The sequence below is a fragment of the Canis lupus genome, chromosome 36 (genome assembly GCF_011100685.1).
Source record: "Canis lupus familiaris isolate Mischka breed German Shepherd chromosome 36, alternate assembly UU_Cfam_GSD_1.0, whole genome shotgun sequence".
NCBI lineage: Eukaryota > Metazoa > Chordata > Mammalia > Carnivora > Canidae > Canis > Canis lupus.
In genome coordinates this window covers 20,834,614-20,859,252 of record NC_049257.1, presented here as the reverse complement: position 1 = coordinate 20,859,252, position 24,639 = coordinate 20,834,614, and the positions used below count along the sequence as shown (strand labels likewise).

At 41.3% G+C, this 24,639-nt stretch overlaps 1 long non-coding RNA gene across 1 annotated transcript in view; it reads left to right on the top strand.

The window, feature by feature from the left end:
• The window catches only part of LOC102151426, a 79,160-nt gene that overhangs the window by 13,753 nt on the left and 40,768 nt on the right, over positions 1 to 24,639 (top strand). Inside the window, exon 5 of the long non-coding RNA XR_005384772.1 lies at positions 13,696 to 17,211. This is a non-coding gene — a long non-coding RNA (uncharacterized LOC102151426). The remainder of the gene's footprint in view (positions 1 to 13,695; positions 17,212 to 24,639) is intronic.

Sequence of the window (24,639 nt, the reverse complement as noted above, 5' to 3'; positions counted from 1 at the left end):
ATAGTATATTTTGATAGTCCTAATGTGGTTGGTAAACAAGAGATTGGCAACCACATGGTGGTCACCAGAGTCAGTATCTATCATTGCTATAGGATGCCAGTCAGAAGAGTGGCAGGGCTGCAAGATCTTGGGTAGGGCAGATGAGAGGCTGGCTGAGGGCAGGTGAGAGAGCTGCTTACTGGGTAAGTGCTAGTGCCAGCTTGTTCATGCTGGTAGAGGCACAGAGTTCAGAAGATCTGGGGAACTCAGCTTTGATCAAAGCAGTCGGAACCAGGAGGTCTAACCCAATGGGCAGAACACTGTATCAAGATCTGAGTCATAAGGAGAGTCTTCATCTCTTAGAGGAGGACAACATGAATAAAAGTTCAGTCTTTATTAATAATCTCAATTTCTAATAGACACATGACACTAATCAAATGATCTCTATGCTCTTTCTGAGGTGGAGTTCAGATATTGGGAAAGAGTCATTACTTTTCTTTCTGAGGGAGTAAGGAATTCACATATTCAAAGAATAGTTACTGAGTATCAGTTCTGTGCCACAAATAGCTCAAATTCACCACACACAGAACCATCCCATTACCTTCTCCATACTCAGCCAGCTTCCACTGTCTCTCGGCAAATCTGACTCTATCCTTACCCAGTTTCCTAGGCCTGCAACCTGGAAGTCCTCGTGATTCCCTTATAACTCTCCCACTCCACCATTAATAGCAAGTCCCACAGAGCCCAATGCCAAATATTGGAGCTGTATTCTCATCACCACCGTAATTCCCCAAATCATTGTCTCCAGACAGCCATAGCCTCCAGCTGAGGCCTAACCGATGAAAATATATCATATGTTGTCATGATTCTGAATCCCACAGTGACTCTATATTGACTCCAGAAGTGAATCTATGATTCGGCCACCATCCATTTCCACAGCCTCATCTTTCCTCCCCTCCTCCCCGGGGTGTCAAACATCATACAGCCATGCTCAACAGCTTGAATCCTGCCTTTGTCTCTGAGTGTAGCCTTCCACTGCAGACTTCTTACTTCCTTCATTTCAATCTCCATCTAGATTAACAAGATTTTCTGCTTCCTTTCTCAAAGTTGGTCCAAAGGATAATCCAAGCTGTTGGTTCCCCCCAAGAATTCTTAAACTGATTTCTCCAAGTCCTGAGGTAGTGAGCACGGTCCCAGGGCCTAGGCCAGTCTTCTCACTCACTCTTATGTTCTTATTCTAAAAGGTCAGGACATACTGCCTTGCCTAGGAACCTTATCACCCAGCCCTTAGTCCACTTATTCTCATGCCTCCTCCCAACATAGTAGATGGTCTCTTTAGAGAAGTAGCATTACCACTCTGCTGCCTTTCTGAGCAATGCCTCTCAATCCTGGTTTCCCTTTGGAGAAAAGAGATTTGATTTTTTTTTTTTTTTTTCCACAGAAGATTGTTAGGATTCTGGTGGCTGGCACCATGAATAGCCTCTTATTTCAGTGAAACCCTACTTCCTGCCTACGTGGGGTATGTCTTTGACCCTTATCACTCAAACAATAAAACAATGCCTTTATCAAAAAATATCTTACTATCCACACAAGAATCACTTATAAAAAACAAAAGAGGAGTTATTTGATGGAACAAAGTTATATTCTGTTTTTATGTGTGTAATTATAAGCATGGATGTTTTGTATTCACTCAAATATGCCCCATTACACAAGACCTTATTTAAAACAGTGACATTGATAGAACCTACATTTTCACAGAAAGAGATGCAAGAAATTTGCACACTCCCTCAGAATGCTATACACTCCCTGAATCAGAGGCATGTGCTGGTCACTGAAAATCCATGTGCTCCCATGTGCCTAATGGGCCATGAACAAGAGTCACTCCTGGATTAAATCATTCAAAAGTCAATGTGCAACTCTCTGACTCTCTTTTCTCCTGCCATGATACAAAGAAGAGTATGCACTGAGATGGTCGGGCTGTAAGGTACAAAGATCTTGCATCTCTATGTCATAGCATGGAGAACAACTACTCTGAAGAGTTAGCTGACTCACATTGGGACTTCGCATGAATAAGAAATAAACCTTAAAAAAAAAAAAAAGAAAGAAATAAGCCTTTATTGTGCTAAGTAACTGGGACTCTAGGGTTATATTTTTATTACATCAGGGCCCATGCTATCTTGACATATACACTCCATTATCTCAGATTCCAATACACAAAGAATATGGAAAGATATTTTAAAATTGATTGAAGCATTGATATAGGGAATCCTGCCAATTAATGTCAGTTTTTATAAAGATTCAGTTCATCTTATCTGAATATGCTGAAGACATGGAGAACACTGATAACTAGCCTGAGACCATTCAGTGCTGGCATGTTATCTTAGTTAATGTGAACTTTTATCACCGAAACTCAGACAAGTTAAAAAGTTGGACTCCCACCAAAAACACAAGCATTGCAGCAAATCATTTTGAAGACTCAATAGAAGCTTTAAATGTTGGTTATGCAAAATGAAACCTTTTATATCCAAATCTAATTTAGGCTCAGCAGTTCAAAGAAGATTTAAGGCACAATTTGTCCAATGGAACTGTTTGAGACACAGATCTATTCAGTTTTGGAGAATGAATTCCATATTGAAGAGACTGCTTTCCCTCCCCTGGTGGATGTATAATCCATATTCAGCTACTCATATCAAATTCCTGGTCTTTGGAAAGACATTGAACTTGGACATCTTCTCCTTGTTGTCCACTTATTAATTGCTTATGATTTACCTGCTTCCCCTAGATCAGCTTTAAAATATTGGACCAACAAGACAGAAATATTTATAATTTCAAGAGTGTTTCTTGATCTTCTGTTTTTTCTTTTACCAGGGTAAACTTTCAGAAATAATTTTTCAAATTATGTAGTCATGTATTGGAAGGGATAGAATGAAGTTGGGGTGGGAAAAGAAGAGGGATTATATCAGAAAATCTAAGCTAAGAATTGTTATTGGTATTAGACATTAAATTTGGCTCCGAGTTTCCTAGTAGTCAAAGCAAGAGGGCAACCTGAAAAGTTTTATAGCTTCATTTCAGTTTTGACAAAAATAATGCTAAAACAAGTTACTGGTTGACTATTTAGATCATTAAAAAAATTATTTTGATAGTCTGATTTCAAGCAGCACTTGATCCTGCCTAACCAGAAGAATTCTCTACAAAGTTTATCTCCATAAAAATAAATTAATTTACCAGTTGAATGAAATTATTTCATATTGTAAATTCTTTTTGAATGCCGAAGCGAGGAAATTATATCTGAGAAGTAGAGAAACAAGTTTAGCAGGATAGAGACCCACCATTCTCAATGATTTTTAAATATTTTTCTCCTGGAGCCAATTAATTGTTTGCATCAATGTGGATGGTAGTTAGCAGATCCCATCTAGAGAGAGTTCTGGGGGAGTCTACAAAATGTGTAACAATCATTGCAGTACTGAGGAAAATACCTCACTCTGATGTTAAGGAAAATGTTCCCCTACATGAGTTATATTCTGAAGTCTTTATTGACCAGGGTGTCCTGCTGCAATCTGTTCCAGTATATTTTTTATAAAAAGAGTTGCTCCAAAGAGATGACACATTTCTCTGTGGTGTCCTTTGAAGCCATCTTCTCTTTCTAACTTTGCTGGCTTTTGTGGGTGTCATGGTATGTTTAAAAATCCAGGAGGATGCCAAGTTACCCGGGCACCAAACCCAGAGAAGACAGGGTCTGTTTCAATACCGTGGTTCCTTGTATGTGATTAATGGTGAAGCTCAGCCCAAGAGACAGGTGTTGGATTCCAGAAGGTCACCTATGAGGTGGTGTCCTTGCTCCATCCCAGACTGGACAGCTTTGTTTTACCACTGCTACTGTAGTTGGCTGCTACTACAGAAAACTCTCCGCTCTGATCTCTCAGTGCACCCATGGCCTCTGAAGTCCAGAACCGCAGACAGTCTCGGAGTTTGGTTTGACACCAGTGCTCACTTTATTGAGACCCCATAGAGACGATTTGCAGTGAGAAGCTAACCAGCAGTACAACTCTTGACCCCAGGGCTTGGAGAGCAGGGTGTAGAGACCCTTTCTGAGCAGACTTGCTATGTGAGTCTGTGTGATTAACTCCTTACTCAGTTCCTCTAAGAAGGGATCTGCCTGGTACGGGTAATGTGATACTCAAAATGGATGCTACTCTTGCCAGAGCTCAGCTGGGAAGGAATGGTGGCCCCGAGGGCATAGGAAATGGAGGTAGGTGAGTCTTAAGTCCTGTTCCTGGGAAAAGAGACTCAGACAGAAAATCACATGGAGGATGCTCACTGGTGAGTACTCCTAGGAGAGATGCCTATAAAGGATTGAGAGAAGGAGGATTGGGAAGAAGGGCAAGTTACACTGTGATGAGGTTGAGACAGGAGCCTCAGGCGATTTTACAGGGAGGTCTGGAGCTGGGATGGCCTTTCAGAGATGCCCCCAAATTGGAGTAAGGGTGCTGGGCTTTGTGCCCACTTATAGTCTAGGCATTAGATGTGGGCTACCCCTGAGGAAGCAGCTAAGCTTGGGCAAGGCAGCTTCCTTTGGTCAAGGGCAATTTCTGAGGAGGGTCTCAACCGTGAGCTGCCAGCAAAACGATACTTCTGGAAGCCAGAGGGGGAATGACTTTGACCTTTTTGGACCTTGGTCCAAAAGGAGGAATCTGGGTGGCACACCATAGCATTATTATTATACTCAACCAGCTGACTTTTATCTCCATACCTTCATATAAATAATTAGCTTCAGAAATATGAGAAGGAATGATACATTTAAGGGATGGTGGTGGATAATCACTTGCCCAACTGTTACAAGGATACATATAGAGTAAAGGGTTATTTGGTAAATAAATAGTAAGTCCACACTTTTATTAGAGGAGTGGGTGAAATGATTCCATGAATCTCAATAGCTATTAGAGAAATTTTTCTTAAAGTGGTAGTGGTAAGTAGGCAGGAGTAGTTCCTGCTTACCTGACCTAGTAGTAATCAAGCTGTCCAAGGTTCTCGAGAATCTTTCTGGCTTGGAGTAGAGCTCTGAATTGATTATCCTTCAGACTATGCTTGACCTTCGAGGTCTCTGGGAAACACACTATGACCCCATGATTTTCCAGTCCCCAGACACAGCTTCAGTACTCGGGCGTTCAGAAGTCTGCCTGATTCAAACCTCCCATGTCAAGAGACACTATACGAATATAGCCTCTGGAGCCCTTAACAGTTAACCATTTCAACCTGAATGACTTCTCAAGGTCATTTCAAATCCTATACTATATTTAAATAAATAAACAAACAAACAAACAAACATTATCAGAAATTCAGACAATACAGAATGATGAAATGAAGAATTAAAAATTAACTTTAATCCAACCACGGCTAAGCATAGTGGTATACGTTCACCCTTCTTTTTTTCCTTCTCATATGCAAGTAATATTCTAAAAAATGATTTTACCATGGAGGCCTACAGCTTTGTATTCAAATCCTGATTCCACCACTTACTCATGTGACCTCAAGTAGTTTACTCTTGATTTTTTTGTTCATGTGTAAAATGGGAAGAATTACATTCATCTTATGGAATTTTGTTAGACTTTGAAACAAGGTGGTGTATGTAAGCCATATATTGCATCGCCTGGTACAAAACAAGCATTCAATAAATGTCATATTCTTTACTTCCCCACCCAAGGGGCTAAATTGGAAAAAACCACAAAGGATTCAACTTTGAGAACTGAGTTATGATCTAAGAAAAGCCTCCTTTAAAAGATTTCAAGCTTCATTGCTTAAATTAATCCAAACTTTTTCAAGCTATTAAGAGGCAATGCACAATTTGATTCAGATATGTAACATGAGACTATGTAATTAAACATATATATCCTGAAATTAATTTTACATTCACTTTTATAATACAGTACACTTATATAGAATAACACATGGCTCTTGATTAAACAGCAGACTGCCATTCAGTCAAACAGCTCAAGATAGATCATAAAACGTGAAAATGCAGCATCAGCACCAAAATATGGTTATGAGGTTTTAATATTCACTTCCACACTCTTACCTAGGTAGCATAAAAATGGATGTTTCTGAGAGAAAATGTTAAGAAAATGTTAAGCGTTAAGCATATCACATTTCTGCTTAAATGCTATTGAGTCATCTAGATTTATTGTAAATAAGACAAGAGGAATTTAGAGATTTGTCTTTCAAAGTAAAGTTAATTAGGACCAATATAATTTTGGTTTAAAATTTTCAATTACGGGAATAAAAAACTTTTAAAGGCATTTGAGTTTATTATTTTCTGTATTTCTTATTTTATTTTCAAAATAAAATCTACTGAACTGTGCACATATTATGATGGAAATATTTTCAAACTCTCTGAACGCTAAATAATCCAAACTCTTGCACAGTTGGGGGAGTAGGGAAAAAGGTAAATGAAATACACAGATGATCCCTTAAAGTCTGGTTTCATTCTTTAATATGATTTTCTTTCCTTCCACAAACCTTTATCTGAGCAATAAAAAAGACAGTCAAATTGGCCATTTGAGTTTCATTTTCCTCATCTTCCCATGTTGGAAGACCTTTTAGGTCTGGAAAACACTATGTTCGACTAAAGCTCATCCACGCACTGTTCCTTGCATTAAAGTCATTTTCCCTTAATCTGGATCATGCCCAAATAAGACCTTTAAATATAAACTTTTTATTGAAGTACAACGTGTTGGGAGATAATCCTCCAGGGGTCGCTCACGGTTCTGCATGCCTTGTGAGCAGAGAAGCACTGATAGCTTTTGTTCAGACTGTCTTTTCAAGGATGATTATGTAGAGAACAGCCTTGGAAGGTAGTGTCTCCCTCCTAAGCAGAGGACAGGTTTGATCACTGTCTAGTATAACAAAAATATGGTGTCCATCCATGGAGGTGGGGCAGATTTGCCTGTATCCTGTTATGAGAGGTTTGGGTTTTCTGAGCTTGGGGTTCCTCAGTTGACACAAAGCATTGCATACACAGCATCCATCTGAGCCTTCCCCGTGCAATTCTGAGGAGTGGGAGCAGGGGCCATGAGAGCAAATGTTCAGCTCATGCTGCTTGCTGTACTCTGAGTAATCCACTCCTTTGTCTCTGACCCAGGGGTATCGTGTCATCTGCCAGCATGTATAAAACTGTGGCAGTATTGCAAGCAGAGTAAGTCTCGGACAGTTTACACTTCTTGACATATGATACTTTCAAAAGGTACACAAATCCTAAGAGTAAGAATAGGTGAATTTTAATGAAGTGAATGCATATAAGCAAACCCCCCCAAACAGAATATAACCAGAATCCCAGGATTCCTTTCACGTTCCTTACCAGTCATAACCCCCCTACACAAGGTAACCAACCACTATCCAGATTTCTCACACGATAGCTTAGTTTTGTCTTTCTTGAACTTGATATAAATGAAATCATACAGTGTGTGGTTTTAATTGGGTTTTGTATTGTTTATGTTGCTCAACACTATGTTTGTGGAATTCCTTCATGTTGCATGTAGTTTTTGTTTCTTCATTCTCAGTACTGAATGGTATTCCATCATGTGAATATACCACATTTTCTGAATTGCATATCTTCTTCTAAAAGCCCACAATCTTTTATTAGTAACTTTCCTATTCAACTCTTTACTTTTCACTTTTTAAAAAACATTTTATTTATTTATTTATTCATGAGAGACACGGAGAGAGGTAGAGACATAAAGGGACTCCCTGTGGGGAGCCCAATGCAGGACTTGATCCCAGGACCCCAGGATCGTGACCTGAACTGAAGGCAGACACTCAACCACTGAGCCACCCAGGCACCTCTTTAATTGTATTTTTTTTAATTTTATTTATTTATGATAGTCACAGAGAGAGAGAGAGAGGCAGAGACACAGGCAGAGGGAGAAGAAGGCTCCATGCAGGGAGCCCGACGTGGGACTCGATCCCGGGTCTCCAGGATCGCGCCCTGGTCCAAAGGCAGGCGCTAAACCGCTGTGCCACCCAGGGATCCCCTTTACTTGTATGTTTTGATGATTTTTATTTATTTGTTTATTTGTGAGAGAGAGCACAAATGGGGAGGAGAGGGGAAACATAGGCTCCCTGCCATGCGGGGTTCCATCTCAGCACCCCGGGATCATGATCTGAGCCAAAGGCAGATGCTTAGCTGACTAAGCCATCCAGGCATCCCTTTACTTTGTATTTTGGTTTTTAATGTACCTGTGTTATTTCCTATACTAGACTATTCGACCTTGAAAACTTAAGCTTCAAGACAACCTGAGCAATATATTAATTGACCCATTCACTCATTCATTCACTCATTCATTCAATTATTCTACAAATATTCAAAGAGAGCCACTTAATGTCTACTGAATGATAGATGCTCATCCACATAACAAGTACTAGAAAACATTTGGTGAATGACTGAGTAGTTAAAAAGCAAGAAGCAAAGGGGAAGAAGGCCACAAGAAAATGGCTGAGGAAATTGACCAGAGAGACTGTGTCTTGACTAATGTAGAGTTGACTGTGTTTCATGAGGAATGAGACTAGTTTTAAACAAAGATTCAAGGACTTATATGGTAAACTGCCTTACAAAATCTTCGCAAGATTATCTTACAGGCATTTTTCAAAAGTAAACTTGTAACTTACACCTCCCCAAATTTGCTCCTCCACAAATCTTTCCCATCTCATTAAAATGCACCTCAGTCCATTCAGTTGCATCCAACATCATTTTCTTTCCCTTATTCCCCACATTCAGTGCAGCAGCCCTGTAGGCTCTATCTCTAGAGCACATTCCAAATCTGTATGTGGTTCAACTCCACCATTATTAGTCTAGTTTTGAGTTTCCTGATTTTCTCCTCTGCCCCTGCCATATAGCAACCACGGCTTCTGAGACATAAATCAGATCATATTATGTCCTTGCTTAAAACTTTGATAGTATCTCATCGCTCTCGCAACAAAATCTAAATTCTTTATTCTGGTTTTTATGGCACATTCTGAACTATGAGTTTATCTCATCCTCACTTGCTAAGTCCCAGCTACCTGGCCTTTTATTTGCCAGCTTGTCTTGCCTTATAGCCTTTGTACTTTCTCCTGCCTGGTCCTAGATGCTTTTCTTCCTTGTTTTCACAGGAAGAATACTGACTGCTTCTTTTCAGTCAGATCACAGCTTAAATGTCACCACCTCAAAGAAACCTCTCTAAACTTCCAGTCCAAAGTAGCCATCCAGTTATTTTTTTATCACATCACCCTATTTTAATGCTGTAGGAAGCACTTTCCTTTCCTATTTTGTTTCTCATTTTTGTGTCTATTTTGTGTCTGTCTCCTTCAACTGAAATGTAAGTTTCATGAGGGCAGGGACCTAGTCTCTCTTTCTCACCAAGAAAGAAGTGGAATAAGATTAGGTAGAGACATATGGAGGCTTTCATTTTATTCACGATGTCCTGTTTCTTAAACTGACAGGTACACCAATATTCATTTTATTGCCCTTTCTATAGTATACATACATTATAGGTATTCTTTTTGCATATTTTATAATTATTTTATAATTTAAAAAGTAAAAATATAATCAAGTTAAACTATTTACTTATAACTAAAACTTCCATGTTCTGTATTCTTTTTTTTTTTTTCATTTTTTTTTCATGTTCTGTATTCTTGTTTGGGTAAATAATTAGTCTGATTTGTAACCTAATAGCTATAGTGCTGTGAACTCTGTTTTCTTTTTGGATTGCAATGGATTGCAATGGATTGAACCGTACTCCTCCAAAAAGATATTTTGAAGTCCTAACCTCCTATAGCTCAGAAGGTGACCTTCTTTGGAAAGAGGGCCATTTTAGATGTAACAAGTTAAGGTGAAGTCATACTAGAGAAATGGAGGCCCCTAATCCAACATGATTCATGTTCTTATAAGAAGATGGCCTTGTGAAGACAGAGATAGGAGGGTCTGAGTGATGCATTTACAAGCCAAGGAATGGCTGGAGTTACCAGATGCTAGGAGAGAAGCATAGGGCAGATTCTTTTTTAAAGTCCTCCGAAGGAAGCAATCCAACCAACACCTTGAATTTGGAATTCTGGTCTCCAGGACAGCATCTTTTTCTTGCTTTCTGCTTCCTAGTTTGCAGAAATTTGTTATGGCAATCTTGTGAAAGTAATACGGATGTGTCTGAGGGGTATAGATCAAACATGCACTTTGATGATTTAATGTCTTTCTATGACAAGAGTGAGACCATACTGGGCCCACAATGAAATCGAGTTTCTCTACTTTTACAATTTTTTCTTTGCGCAGGCTCCAATAATGATGTAATGATAACATGGCGAGCCTGAGAACAAAACCCAAATTTAAGGGGCTTTAGAACATGCTAGGGCATAGGAGAAAATTAAATAGCTCCTAGAACCTTCATTGCCATTGGTTGAATCAATCACTGAGCTGCATTCATAGCTATTATTCATAGCATGTCTGGTACCATTATGACCTTTCAGATCTTATTAGTTTTGTTGAGGTTGGTAGAATTACATTTACATTGATTTCTAAAGGGTGGTATGTTTGAGAGCATGCTTGGGTGGTGTTCACCAAATGGAGTTGATGGGGTAAACACAGATAAAGAGTTAAGAATCCTCCAGAGTTGGCTGGATGATAAAGGCAAATCTTATTTAAGAATAATTGATTTATGTCACCCATAAATCTGAATTATATCTGGGAAATGCTCCTTTATATCCAATTGGTGTGTAGATAGGGTTAGAATGAGAATAATATCTAATCTCTCAAGATCACTTCTTGACCATGGAGAATAGTCCCCATTTTGTTTTTAATACAGAAATCTTGAGAAATGCCAGTGTGTGACAATAGTGCATCCTATGCTCAACTCACAATAGTCATTCAATAAGTATTAAATGATGTCACTTGGACAGAAGTCTCTGACCATGTGGGAATTTACATTCACTGTTGTAAGATTTTATCTTGAGGAGAGAAGCTTGGGAAGATGGCAGACTGAGAGGACCCTAAGCTTACCCTGTTCCATGTGTACAACTAGGTATCAATCACATCCAAGTGTATAAGGTTTTATCACTACATAAATCCCTTTGGCTTGGTCAAATGATTTTACTTGGTTGGGATTGGTGATAGCACACATGACACACTCTTAGATCAGAGTGGCCTCTGAGCCACACATGGCCAGATAACCTCTCTACAGATGACTGAAGGACTAATAGTGAAGAGTGCAGAAATTGGAAGCAAGTACACATGATTTTGAATCTTGGCTCCATTCTTTACTGGCCATTGGCCTTTAGGTAAATCACTTAAGTTTGTTGCATTTAAGATTCCTGGCCTGCAAAATGAGAATTAGTGTTAATGCCTAAATATTAGAGGTCTTGTGAGGATTAAGTGGGTGAGGATGCAGAAATGAGAGGGTGGCTGCTGTTAGAAGTGATGTCTCTATCCACTCTATGGCCTGCCAGACTGACTGACACAGAAGTTTCCTGTGAGCAAGCTTTGTCAGCTCACCTGAGCCTCCATGCTTAGCATCACCAGGTGGTCACCTGCCCCGACACCTGCTCTGGCCCTTACTTGCCCTACTCCTCCTTCTCCTTCTTTCCACCCCTCTCCGCTACTCATGGATCAGTGGTGGGTTGCCAGGAAAAGGGTCAGAAGGCCAGAGGCAGTTTTAGGGGAAGCAATATCCCAACTGTACAGTAGTAGCTGCAGAGAGCCCCTGCTTCCTGGCTGTCTTCCCTCCTGCTGCTCTGATCTCTCATAAGCCTGTTTCTCCTCAACTCCCCGCAGTAACCTGTGGTTTGACCTCCTTCCCTTGCATGTTTTCCCATCATCACGGAGTCCAATACCGCAATCCCAATGCACAAGGTTCCCCATTAGAAATGATGTTATGAACAATGAGTACTGAGCCATCCAAAGGGACTATGGCAGGGGGAGCCCTGGGGCAGAATCCAGAGAACGCTTGCAGGGACAGGAGTCAACCCTCCATTGGCTGGACTCAGGGGTGGTGGGGGGAATCCTGGAGGACACCCAGGAGGGGACAGAGCAACCCGATAGCAGAGGCAGCGGACTTGGCAATGGAGCACTCCGAGGGCTCAGGGCAATGGCTCTTCACACAGAAATCCTTTAGGGGTTAGGCCGTTCCAGACGTACGAGTGAAATACCAGCCCTGGTCCCAGACTTCTCTGTTTCCTTAACAAGTTATCCTTCCAATTTCTTTCTTTCCCCCTTTCTCCCCTTCTCTGCTTGTCTCTTGTCCACTAGGTCATCTGGAAAATGTCAAATCACACGCACTCTGGGCAAAATACCCATTCTCTCCCGTGAAGAAGCCAGATAGACAAGGACTCGGGAGATTTGAGGGGCTCTGCACTTTTTTCCACGGCTGCTGCAAGGCAGTGTCTCCCAGATCCAGAGGCTAGAAGTCTGGGGTTCAAGTGTTGGCAGGGCCACGCCCCCTCAGAAATCTACAGGGGAAGCGTCTTCCCTTGCTTCTCGCAGCTTCTGGTAGCCCTGGACATTCCATGGTTTGTGGCAACATAATCTCTGCCTCTGTCTTCGGGCTGTTCTGGGGTCTCTTTACATATCTTCCTTCTAAATTGGTGTCCAATTTCCCCATTTTATAAGGACGCCAGTTATATCCAGGTAGTGTGCCCCCTGATGATCTCATCCTAATCTGCTTAAATCTGCAAAGACCTTGTTTCCAAATAAGGTGATATTCCTCAGAACATGGTTTTAGAACTTCAACACCTCTTTCTTGAAGGGATGCCATACAACCCATAACAGTGGTCCTTCCCCACTAGGTAGCCCTTGGGTAAACAATTCATGAGGCTCTCGGTTCTTGTGCCAACACCACAGCCATGATTTAAAAACGAAGGGCCTTTGCCCTCTACTCAGACACAAAGCATGCTGGGCTAAGGACGTTTGGTCAAGTTCGGAGAGCCGCAGTGCTCACTGAGCTTCAATGCTAGAAGGCATTTCAGAAGTTTCCATTAGCCACCTACCCACTTTACAGATGAGCACACTGGAGACCCAGAGACAGGCTTTACCTGAGATCTCAGAGCTTGTAGGAACCATCGCCACGAGTAGGACCCATGCTTCTACACTGCCTTTCACTGTTCCACTCTCACGGGTAAGATGTTGGTTTAACCAATGTTGCATTTGCCTCCTTTGGGGGCCTATTTGAATCCATTTTACCTTACCTAAATCTCTGCAGACATAGCTTCCAAGATGATCCCCCAAGGAAATACTTCTCGGAGACATCAGTGTATCCAATGAGTAATAATGAGAATCAGTGGGTAAGGCATTCTAACAATCCCCAAATGTGTTTTTAACACTGTTATTGTTGTTTTAACATTGAATACACTTAACCAGGAAATTCAGACTTCTTTCTGAAGCATTCCAACTGTTGTGTTTATACCCAGTTGCCACACAACATTTGCTCCTACTGTGTTTTAGTTGGCAAGGGCTGGAGGAAGGGTTTTTGTAGCCAAGTAGCCTCAGATAGGGAATCTTTCCAATCTCCTGGGACCTGGCATAGCCCCAGAATCAATAGTCACAGGGACAGATGCCAACACTCATTTTATCCAGTGTTTTAGCTAACCTTGGACCAACCCCCTATTTAGACCCTGAACCTGGATAGGAAGAACCAGCTGAAAAAATAGAACCTTGCAAAACTTATAGATAAATAAGTGAAAGCTGCATTTTTTTTTTTCCATCAGGGAAAAACGGAGGAATCCTGCAGAGGATATATTACATTTTCACTCCCTGCTCCCCCCCAAAAATCTCTCAAATGCAGCCATGATGCCAACCTCCTGAATTAAAAATGGATAAACACAGTCAATGTTTTACTATCATTACATATTTTCCAGACTACAGAATACAGAATTCTATCACCAGCACGGAGTATTTCCTACTTTCATTACACAATTTGGAGGCTGTGAAGTGAAAATACACTTGATTTAAATAGCAGTGTATAAATCTGACATCCTTCTCTACAAGACATATATTTATTCAGCAAACTTTGACTGAGCACCTATTATGACAGACCAGCCCTGTGCTGTGCCCTGCAATGCTTAGCTGAAAGAATCTGCACCCCAGATGTGCTTACAGCTCTCCAAGGAAGACATCGCGCACCGTCGCTAGGCCACCGTGTCGCTTGCCGTAATGAAGGCGGATGGGCAAGGTTAAGGAAGTGCTCAGGAATGATTAATTCTGCCTTTGAGAGAGAAGTAGAAGATGAGAGCATGTGCCAAGAAAGGTTCAGTCCAACTGGTGTTTCAGTGAGATGGCCTCCCCGATGGTGTAGAGGCTGCTGCAGGCAACACCAACCCTCTGTGCATTGACTCTGGGCCCTCGCATATTACATGATGATTTAAAATGTTCTTCAGTGGAGTCTGTCTCTGAGGGCAGATGAGTATGGAAAGATTCTGTGTGGCCATTCTAACCTAGACCACAGTGAGAAGGCTAGGGCTCTGCGGGGCGCACCTCACCTCCGTGTAGATGGACCCGGTGCACGGTGGCTGGAGCATTTCTGATGACCCCTGCATAACATCCTGTTCAGGCACAGGCTGCAGTTGTTCCCTTGTCTGGACAAGAGCTTCTAACTGAGGATGCACGAGGAACTGACGTTGTGGGGAAGGAGAAGAAGGGATAGGGGAGAGAGTGAGACCAGAGAAGGGGAGGCTGCAGGTGTGGAACTCATCTGGCTTCATTTCAATATTGCTCTCCCAGATTCCAAATGGAAAATAGAACTGAACACCCATGATTAAAAAATGCAATACATGCTAAGAAAGTCTAAAGTAATTTACACCGGGCATTAAAGTGTTTTGCATGAGAATATAGTATGATGGAGACAACCGAAGAATTATGGCTTTCATTAAAAGGTTTGCAACTCAGTGTGCTGTGATATAACTATAGCAGTTTTTCTGTCTTGGTGATGGTTTTTTATTTTAAACACTGCCTTCCAAACCAAGGAATGCAAATGTGTCGGGAGCGCTCAGCCTGGGGGTTTTAACTTGCTGCCACCTCTTACTAATCACTTCCCTCTAGGACTTTACCTGCTGATGCCAAGGTGAAAGGTGAGCAGTTACACCTCTATGGCCCTCAACCTCCCATATCCTGAGCCCAGCTATAAAGTAAACTGTCATCTCTTTCTTCATTATTCAAAGTTAGCATTCGCTAGTTCAAAGCCCATTTGAGATTATGCATCAAGAATGATATACATTAAGGTTGGGATTAAAGGAAAATCAGTTACATGAAAGAAAGGTGTTTTTGCCACAAATCTTGTGTGTGCATGTCAAGAAGTATATTCATTGCCTAATTTAAAAAGAAACCAGGACAACTCCCAGAGATATATACCTGCATCTGGCCAGTCTTTCAATGAGGACGCTTTCTGTTTGAAGTTTGGCTGTGAAGTTAGAGGAAAAACATCTTTCCCTGGCTAGCACATGCTGCTTGTTTAAAAAAAAAAAAATGCTGGATGGAATTCTGATTATAGGCACTCATTAAGAGTAAAATCAAAAGTTGACTTCAACCTGAATCTGCTTAGACAGGGTAAGAAAACTGGGCTTAGCAGTAAGAGAGACAGATCTAGGCTAGCAATAGGAGGAGTTAGATGAACTTTCACAATCTCTTTTAACCCAGGGATTCCATAATTTTATCAGTTACTGCCTAACTGAATTCCTGGTCTTGCTGGCCTGTTTGGAGCAACTTTTCACTGATTTGATACAAATTTTGATGATGCTTATTTGGAATTAAGGGAATGACAAGAAGCCAGGCACTGAATTAGGTGCTTTTCACGAGTCCTCCCGTTGGATCCTCACATCAGTTCCTCGATTCAGATTATTATGAATTTCTACCACACGTCATCCTCCCCCTGCATAGTTTACCATATTCCTTGGACCTATCTTTAAATTGGGCACGTGGGGGTCTCAGATCTGATGCAAAACCGAATTTTAAACTACTGCGATCAAGTTCTGTACAATGTCTGGGACGCCGTGAGCTCATGCATGTTAAACAACCCAAAATCACGATGCCTGTGTTCTGCTGGGTCAGTTTATAACCCGTACAGAGGACAGAATGTGCAAACCGTATGTGTGAAGGTGAATTTACGAAGATGCTGGGGCTCTGGAGCAACCTGGCTCCAGAGACTGAATGCCTCCTGGTTTCTGTGATGTTCCTAATTCCACCCTGGCTCCCGGCACGTCTGGCGTTAGGAATGGGTTTGATAAATGTGTGTGGAACTGAACTGAGGCACACTAACCTCTCTTCCAGGCCCCCCCTAAATCGCCCCTGGTCCTCTCGCTTCCAAATATTATGATGGGAAGGTCAGAGGGGCAAGACCTTCCCATGTGTTTCTGGCATTCCCTCTGATCAAGACTTGATAAGCCAGAGTGTTATCTGAGGCCTCCAAAGCAGATGCTCAGGACCCGGTTCCACTTTTAACTCTGAGTCAGCTTTTGCTAAAGGACTTATGGGGTCTGGATAGGAGCTCTGTGATCTGTGGGATTTGAAGAGAAGCACCCGATTCTTCTGTAACTTGGGGAGGGCGCAGAATATTGCGGTGGGCAGACACTAGTGGAAACCATACCTCTGTCTCATGGTTTTGCACCCAGCTTAGGCATCTCATCACTCCCATCTGGTTTTGCTCTTGTCTAACAAAAACATCAAAGCAGACTTGGCAAGGATCATCGCCCAAATATGCTTTCATTGTCTCTGTCAGTGAATCTCTGTCCAGTCACTAAGGGAGAATGTCTTGCTGTGGTTAATGTCACTTGTTTCGTGGAAAACACTAACTTAAGCAACTGTACCTAATCCTGAATAAATCCAATGGCTTTATAATGAAAGAGAAAACAAACATTTACAGAGTCGCTTAATTTGATCCAGGCATTTTATTTCATGCAACTCTGTTCCTAAATATCTATCTTACCGGTAAGGAAGCACAGGGTCCGAAAGATTAGACAATTTGCTCGTGATCACAGGGTGTCGTGGTGGAGCTAGTGACGGAGTTAGGATTCGTACTGAGGTCCATTTGAGAAGAGAGTCCTAGTTCTTCTGCCGAACTCTTAAGACCTTTACTGGATCAGGAGAGACACAGAATCACTGACTCGTTACTCTGCTTCTCCATCCGGACGTGGCATGAGCTACTCAGGGCTGTGTCTCTCTTCCAAGGAGGATCCACGAAGTGTTGACACTCACTTCTGTGGACGTGCACACGGACGCCCAGCTGTGTTCAGGTAAGGACCAGTGCAGGCCCACCAGCCGGCTCAGCAGCCCTGGAGAGCCTGGACGGTGGTTGCCCTTAGTGTTTCTGACCAACCCAGTGCCAGGCAGAGCCTTGAAGGTTCTAGATGGATGTGCCTGTGTCCCTCCACCTGAGAGAACCTGGCGGGGGGGGGGGGGGGGCTTGTTATCACCAGCCTGCAACCACACTTGACAAATAAACGATTCCTTTAACACTTAAAAATTATACCAAAATTGTAAGTCAAAGACACCAAGCTGAACATGATTTTAAGGTTATCCATGGCCCAGAGACTATCTTGAAATGAAGATAAGCCCCTTGGCCATTCAAATAAACTTACGGAAGCTTGCAAACTGTCCACTCTCTTGCTTGGGGAACCTAGTTAATGGGTGAAAGGAACAGAATCAGTATGCTTTTCTCTTCTGTTGGCATGCATACCTTCTTAATTAGCTTGGGCCTGAGGAGGGAGCGTGTATTTCTCAGGTTAGTTAAAAATACTATACAGTGAATACATGCATATCATCTACAGTTAACATGTGTATACACCTGAATTACTTAGCACTCAATTGACAGGAAAGTAGTCAGTTATCACCTTTATTATTTCCCATGGACAATGCGTAAGATGGAGCAGTGGCCTTGAGTTTGTTTTCAGACATGAAGAAGAAGCTAGAGCACAGAGAGGCCGACCATCTGTTTCAGAGTACCCAGCAGGTGATGAGTTCTGACACATGCTCTGGGGCTCCAGCCAGAGCCAGCTTCCTTAAATAACCAATTAAATGTCAGTAGGCAAAAATGATCCTGTAGCAGCACAAAAGGTTTTCTGAGAAAGCATGCCTATTCCTAGGTGAATTCTTACAATTACAGTTTGTAACAAAACATAAAATCTAACAAATCCGTGCTATGCAAACTCCTTCTCATTTTGTATTCATTTAACAGCATCTTGATGAAAGCTTTTGCCTGTGAAAAAGAGCTCCGTTTGATAGTTGTAGATATTTTTCTTTTCTTCCAATGTGAACATTTACTAAACATCTCTCTCTGGCACCTAACTTCTGCTCACAGCCACACTGTGAGAAATGGAACTGAAGTTCAGGAGGTTAAGTGCCTTGGATAGCGCCCTGGGGGTTAGTAAGTGACAGAGCCAGCGCCCGGTTTCAAATCTCTCGCCTAAAGCACATGCTCTTCCCAAGACTCAGCCCAGAACCTGCTCAGTAGGCTCTCTGACGGGTCCCCTACTCATGTGACTGGGAAAGGACATGAAGAACATGGAGAAAACCCAAGCTAGATTTACAGAATTTCTGACAGGCCCAAGGTTGACCTCCAGTAAAATGGTGAAGTGTGCACTGGGTGGTTTGGCTGGAGGTCCAGGCTTAGCCTTCCTCAAAGGTCACTTGGACTCCGTGACTATCACCCGCAGCCCTAGAATCTCATTTCTGCCCTGTTGGCTTTTTCTTTTTTTTTTTTTTTTTTAGGTTTTTTTTTAAATAAATTAATTTTTTATTGGTGTTCAATTTACCAACATACAGAATAACACCCAGTGCCCGTCACCCATTCACTCCCACCCCCCGCCCTCCTCCCCTTCTACCACCCCTAGTTCGTTTCCCAGAGTTAGCAGTCTTTACGTTATGTCTCCCTTTCTGATATTTCCCACACATTTCTTCTCCCTTCCCTTATATTCCCTTTCACTATTATTTATATTCCCCAAATGAATGAGAACATACACTGTTTGTCCTTCTCCGATTGACTTACTTCACTCAGCATAATACCCTCCAGGTCCATCCACGTCGAACAAATGATGGGTATTTGTCGTTTCTAATGGCTGAGTAATATTCCATTGTATACATAGACCACATCTTCTTTATCCATTCATCTTTCGATGGACACCGAGGCTCCTTCCACAGTTTGGCTATTGGGGACATTGCTGCTAGAAACATCGGGGTGCAGGTGTCTCGGCGTTTCATTGCATCTGAATCTTTGGGGTAAATCCCCAACAGTGCAATTGCTGGGTCGTAGGGCAGGTCTATTTTTAACTCTTTGAGGAACCTCCACACAGTTTTCCAGAGTGGCTGCACCAGTTCACATTCCCACCAACAGTGTAAGAGGGTTCCCTTTTCTCCGCATCCTCTCCAACATTTGTGGTTTCCTGCCTTGTTAATTTTCCCCATTCTCACTGGTGTGAGGTGGTATCTCATTGTGGTTTTGATTTGTATTTCCCTGATGGCAAGTAATGCGAAGCATTTTCTCATGTGCATGTTGGCCATGTCTATGTCTTCGTCTGTGAGATTTCTCTTCATGTCTTTTGCCCATTTCATGATTGGATTGTTTGTTTCTTTGGTGTTGAGTTTAAGAAGTTCTTTATAGATCTTGGAAACTAGCCCTTTATCTGATAGGTCATTTGCAAATATCTTCTCCCATTCTGTAGGTTGTCTTTTAGTTTTGTTGACTGTATCCTTTGCTGTGCAAAAGCTTCTTATCTTGGCTTTTTTAGTCCAGATATTTTCCACCTCTCTCCATCCTCAGAATCTTCCCACTTCCAAAGTATCTATAGGTACCTGCAGATGAATAACTAGTGAATCTGATCATCCAAGACTGTTTTTGACAGTAACCCCGAGGATACATTCTTATCCATACGTGTAACTGCTAGAGTGGAAATTTCAGACATGCCAGAAAATGAGTAGAGAAATCTTAGAGGAGGAATCATGATCATATAGTACCCCACTACCGCTCCTGGATTAAACTGCATTCTGGAGTGGACATGGCTGGCCTGAGACTCCCTACAAGTGTGTGACATGCCCTTGTCTCAGACTAATCAAGTGTTAGAAAGTAGGTAGGTTGGATGATACTTTTTTGGTTGTAGGTAACAGAAACTAAAGCTAGTCTAAAGGGGAAAAAAAATTTACTCTAAGCATATAGATGTGAGAACTCGAGGAGAACCAAGCAAAGAATGGTCTCAGAACGAGGGAGAAGAGGGGCTGTTTGTGGGATGCGAGAGTAGGAGTTCAAAACCTTATCTTGCTATCCATGTGGCTTGGTTCCTAAAGTTTTGAAGAAGGAGCCAGATTGAGTCTGTCTGAGTCAGGTGATCACTTTGAGCTAATCAGCTCTAGCCTCTGAGAGTCATGAGGTCCATACATAATAAAGGGAAGGGACAAAGAAAGTTTACAAAGAAAGATTTCTACCAGGAGGCCGTAGTGACCACCCTTGAGTCAACTCTTCTCATTTCGCAGGAGTGGAAGTAGGGGCCCAGAAAGGTGAAGTGACTGCCCCCGGCCACGCACCTTGTAGTGGAGGAGCTGAACCAAAATACAGGCCCTCCTAACTCCAGGACAGTGCACTTTGATTGTCTTTCTGCTTTTGTCCTTTGCATATTTCATGCCTTCAGTCTACTTTCCTCCCTGTTGCCCTCCCACTGCTGACCCAGAAGTCTTCCAAAAGTCCAAATCTGATTGTGACACTGCTCTGCTAAGTAGTCATCTATCACTTCTAGTCCAAACTCCTTAGCACTGCATACAAAGCCCTTTTAATCCTGCCTTAAGCCCTTTTAGACTGCTTGGGCTGCTATTACAAAATACTGTGGGCCAAGTGGCTTAAGCAACAGAAATTTTCTCGCAGTGCTGGTGGTTGGGAAGTTAAAGCTTAAGGTGACAGCAAAGTAGGCTTTATTTTGAAGTCTTGTTCCTTGGCAAGTGTGTGGTAGGAGCCTCACTATGTGTTCACATGACCTCTTTGAATGCTCAAGGAGAGAGAGAACTCTGGTGTCTCTTCTTTTTATAAGGACATAAGCCCTCTTGTATTAGGGCCCCATCTTTATGATCTCATTTAACCTTAATTACCTATATAAAAGCCCTATATCCAAATATAGTTACTTTGGGGTTTGGGGTTTCAGCATACGAATTTTGAGGGAACACAAGTCAGTCCACAACATGCAGCTTGTCCCATTCTTCAACACGATCTCTCTCTTCCCCATTCTCTTTACATTAACTCACTGGACCTACTGCACCCCAATCCCACAAGCCTTGCTCCTTAAAATCCCCTCCTGTTACAATGTACTCTGCTCTTTGTTTTCTGCTTGTGCTCAAGTCCCAACTCAATGGTTGTTGCACTATGAAAGCTTATGGATGGACATCCTCTGAGTAGATGCTCTCCACATGCTCTTTCAGCACTGCCATGCATGTGCGTTACTTGTGTGTCCTGTGCGCAGACCATGTGTATATATCATTGCATTTGCCACATTCTATTCCAGTTACTTAGTTCACGCATTGGTCTCTCCAAATAGAATGTGAAATCTTAGAGGGCAGGACCTGTCATTGATTTAATCTTTTCTCCCTATTGTTTGGCACATGGGTAGGTACTGAATAAGTGTTGGTTGAACAAAAAGGCACCATGATTATAAACAAAGCAAGACTGGTTACTGTACTCTTTGCCTTTATTTCATCACCATCTCTTTCAGGGGGAAAAAAATTCATGAGCCATGAGGGCATATGTGTATCAGGATTTGAAGGGGAAAGCAAAGAGTAGAAATTAGAATATTTTTCTAAAGTGATCAGGAAAGCAGAACTTTGCTTATTCACTAATGACAATGGGGAGACCCAATTCAGATTATAAGATTTTGCATAGTGGGTCCCTTGTGCATAGACAAGGGATGAATTTATCATACTCTTTCACATTGTTCTCTAATATTGCTCCGAGACTACACAGAAACTGCAATGGGAGATCTCACAAAGCACCTCAATAGGCAGATGAGAAACAAACATGATAAAATACAAGAGTACCACACCAGAAGACTCACTTTTTCATTCATTTTGACAAGGGTAATGTAGTTTTAATTACTAATGATAATATATATTGCCTACTAGTAAATGACTTGTGGTGTGTTTTGTAAACCTTTCATCTTAGAACACGCCAATGCTCCCAAATTTGTTCATTAAACCTTTGCAACAAACCAAGAGCTTATTGGCTGTTAGGAAAAAAATGAGTCAGTGAATTAGCAAAAAGAAATTAATAACTTTGTACTGTAGCAATTGTATACTTTGAAAAGTAGAGGGCAAGATGCAGTGGTCTTTTATAATATTTTTATTTAATTGGAATATTATGGTTTCAAAATTAATAAATTGAACAAAGGCCATATTCAAACCTGTCTCAAAATGATTGAATAATTCTTGTCTCATTTTCAAGGTCAAAGAAGTGGTATATAAAATGTGTTTGCCAGACAAGCTGGCAGAGACAGACAACAGTTTTATTTGGTTTACATTTATAATTTGTAGCACTCAATGCTCCTATTGATGTGTGTTTTTCTTCATAACAAATCATGCACAATTATCAATAAGAATTCAAAGAATGCTGCTAAGGTGTGAAATCATACAAATCATCCTACTGCAAAGAAAAGGCCCTGGAGGTGAACAGTATATTGAATTTTTCAAAGGAAAATTATGTGTTTGTGAGTGTGTGTCACTTGATGAAATGATTGTCATGGAAAATTAAATTTCACCTTGAAAGAAATGAGTAACAATGAAAAAAATCACCATAAATTCTCTCTGTATGAAGGGATTGTAACTTTTTATAAAGGAATTTTTCTCTAAGCCTCTAATCATAGTATATGATACATGTCAGCTACACTTATGTTCACATATGGGTTGATGTAAATATACATCATTCTTATCAGCACTATATTATTTGGACCTACTACAGAGTCATTGCAAAGGGAAGTACAGAACTTTGGCATGATCTAATTTTGTGCCCCTCACAGTACGGCCCATGGACAGCCTATATTAGAATCCACTAGGACACGTGTTGAAAACACAGCTTTCCAAGTTCTAAACAAGGCCTGTTGAATCAGAATCTCAGAGGTCAATCTTATAATGAGGCAAGTTAGGGCAACACTTGCCCCAGCTAATTTAGACACGATTTATTTACAAACCATCTACTTGATTTCAGGACATTGGGATAGTGACATCGAGTGATGCCTGAACAAATTCACTGATGCTCTAAAGGCTTTTGAGACTTGGAAAAAAAGCCTCAATACAAAATGCTTTTCAAAGAAATTGGGTTTCAGTATTATTAGGTATTGTATTTATTGTAAATGGAGACATAAATGAGTACTAATAAATTCAATAAGAAGCATTCATGAAAAAGTTATTATTCACAACAGGCCTGTCCTACATATTAATGCCTCCCAAACATAAAACTTTTGTAATACTCAAGACTTGGTTACTGGACACAGTGGTGAAAGCCTCATAAGGAAATTCATAATTGCTGAGTCCTTGTTTGAAAAAGCTTTACTTTAAAAAAAAAAAAAAAAAAGCTTTACTCTTATAAGATTGCATTCTGTTTACTTGAGAGGAACATCCAGGAATTGATAAAATAACAAATTTCAAACTTTTTGCTAAATAAGTATATATATATATATATATATATATATATATATATATATATATGGCAATATAGTATAGCATAGACATTGTATAAGTTATAAGAAGAGTTCAGACTAGTGGGGCATGAATTACTGTTTGAAAGAGTTCTGTGGGGTATCTTGGCCGTGGATGTGTGAGACATCTTGGTAGCATCAACAAAAAAAATGATGAAATCCATGATTTCATCTCGGGTTGAAGTCTATTCAAAAGAATAGAACTGTAAATTTCAATATAAATATGACCTCAATGCAGTATGCTTTACTTAATATTCTTGAGTGCTGTACTCGGATTCTTGGATTTTGTGGCTTTTAGGAGACTGCCCGACCCCTCAAAATTGCTCCTGGATCACTGAAAGGGTCCCTGATCTCAATCTGTGGGATAATCCTCAGCAAAGCTGTGAAATGGGTAAATTTTGCCTCCTTGCAGCTATACTATAACCTATACCTTCTTCTCTATGGTGGCCTCTGCTTTTGGGACAAGTCATATATAGGATAATGTTAAATATGTGTGACTTGCAGTTACAAAGAGGTTTTGTCTGAATCATGGCTTTGCCACTTACTGGTTGTATGACTTTAAGAAATGCACTTAACCTCTCTTTACCTCATTTTCCTTTTCTGTGTCACCTACCATGCCAGACTGGAATATAACTTGAATGAAGCAGGTTATACGTGTAGCAGAACACTTGTTATATAGTAAGTGCTCACTTGTGTCTGTATTTGTCTCCCTTCTTTTTTTATTTTTATTATTTATTTATTTATTTATGATAGTCACAGAGAGAGAGAGAGAGAGGGAGAGACATAGGCAGAGGGAGAAGCAGGCTCCATGCACCGGGAGCCCGATGTGAGATTCGATCCCGGGTCTCCAGGATCGCGCCCTGGGCCAAAGGCAGGCGCCAAACCGCTGTGCCACCCAGGGATCTCTTGTCTCCCTCCTTGACTACCATCCAAGTTGTCAGTGTTTTCAGAGCAAACGAAGCTCCAAAGGATTCCTACTGCAGTGTGCTACCCAGACCTGAC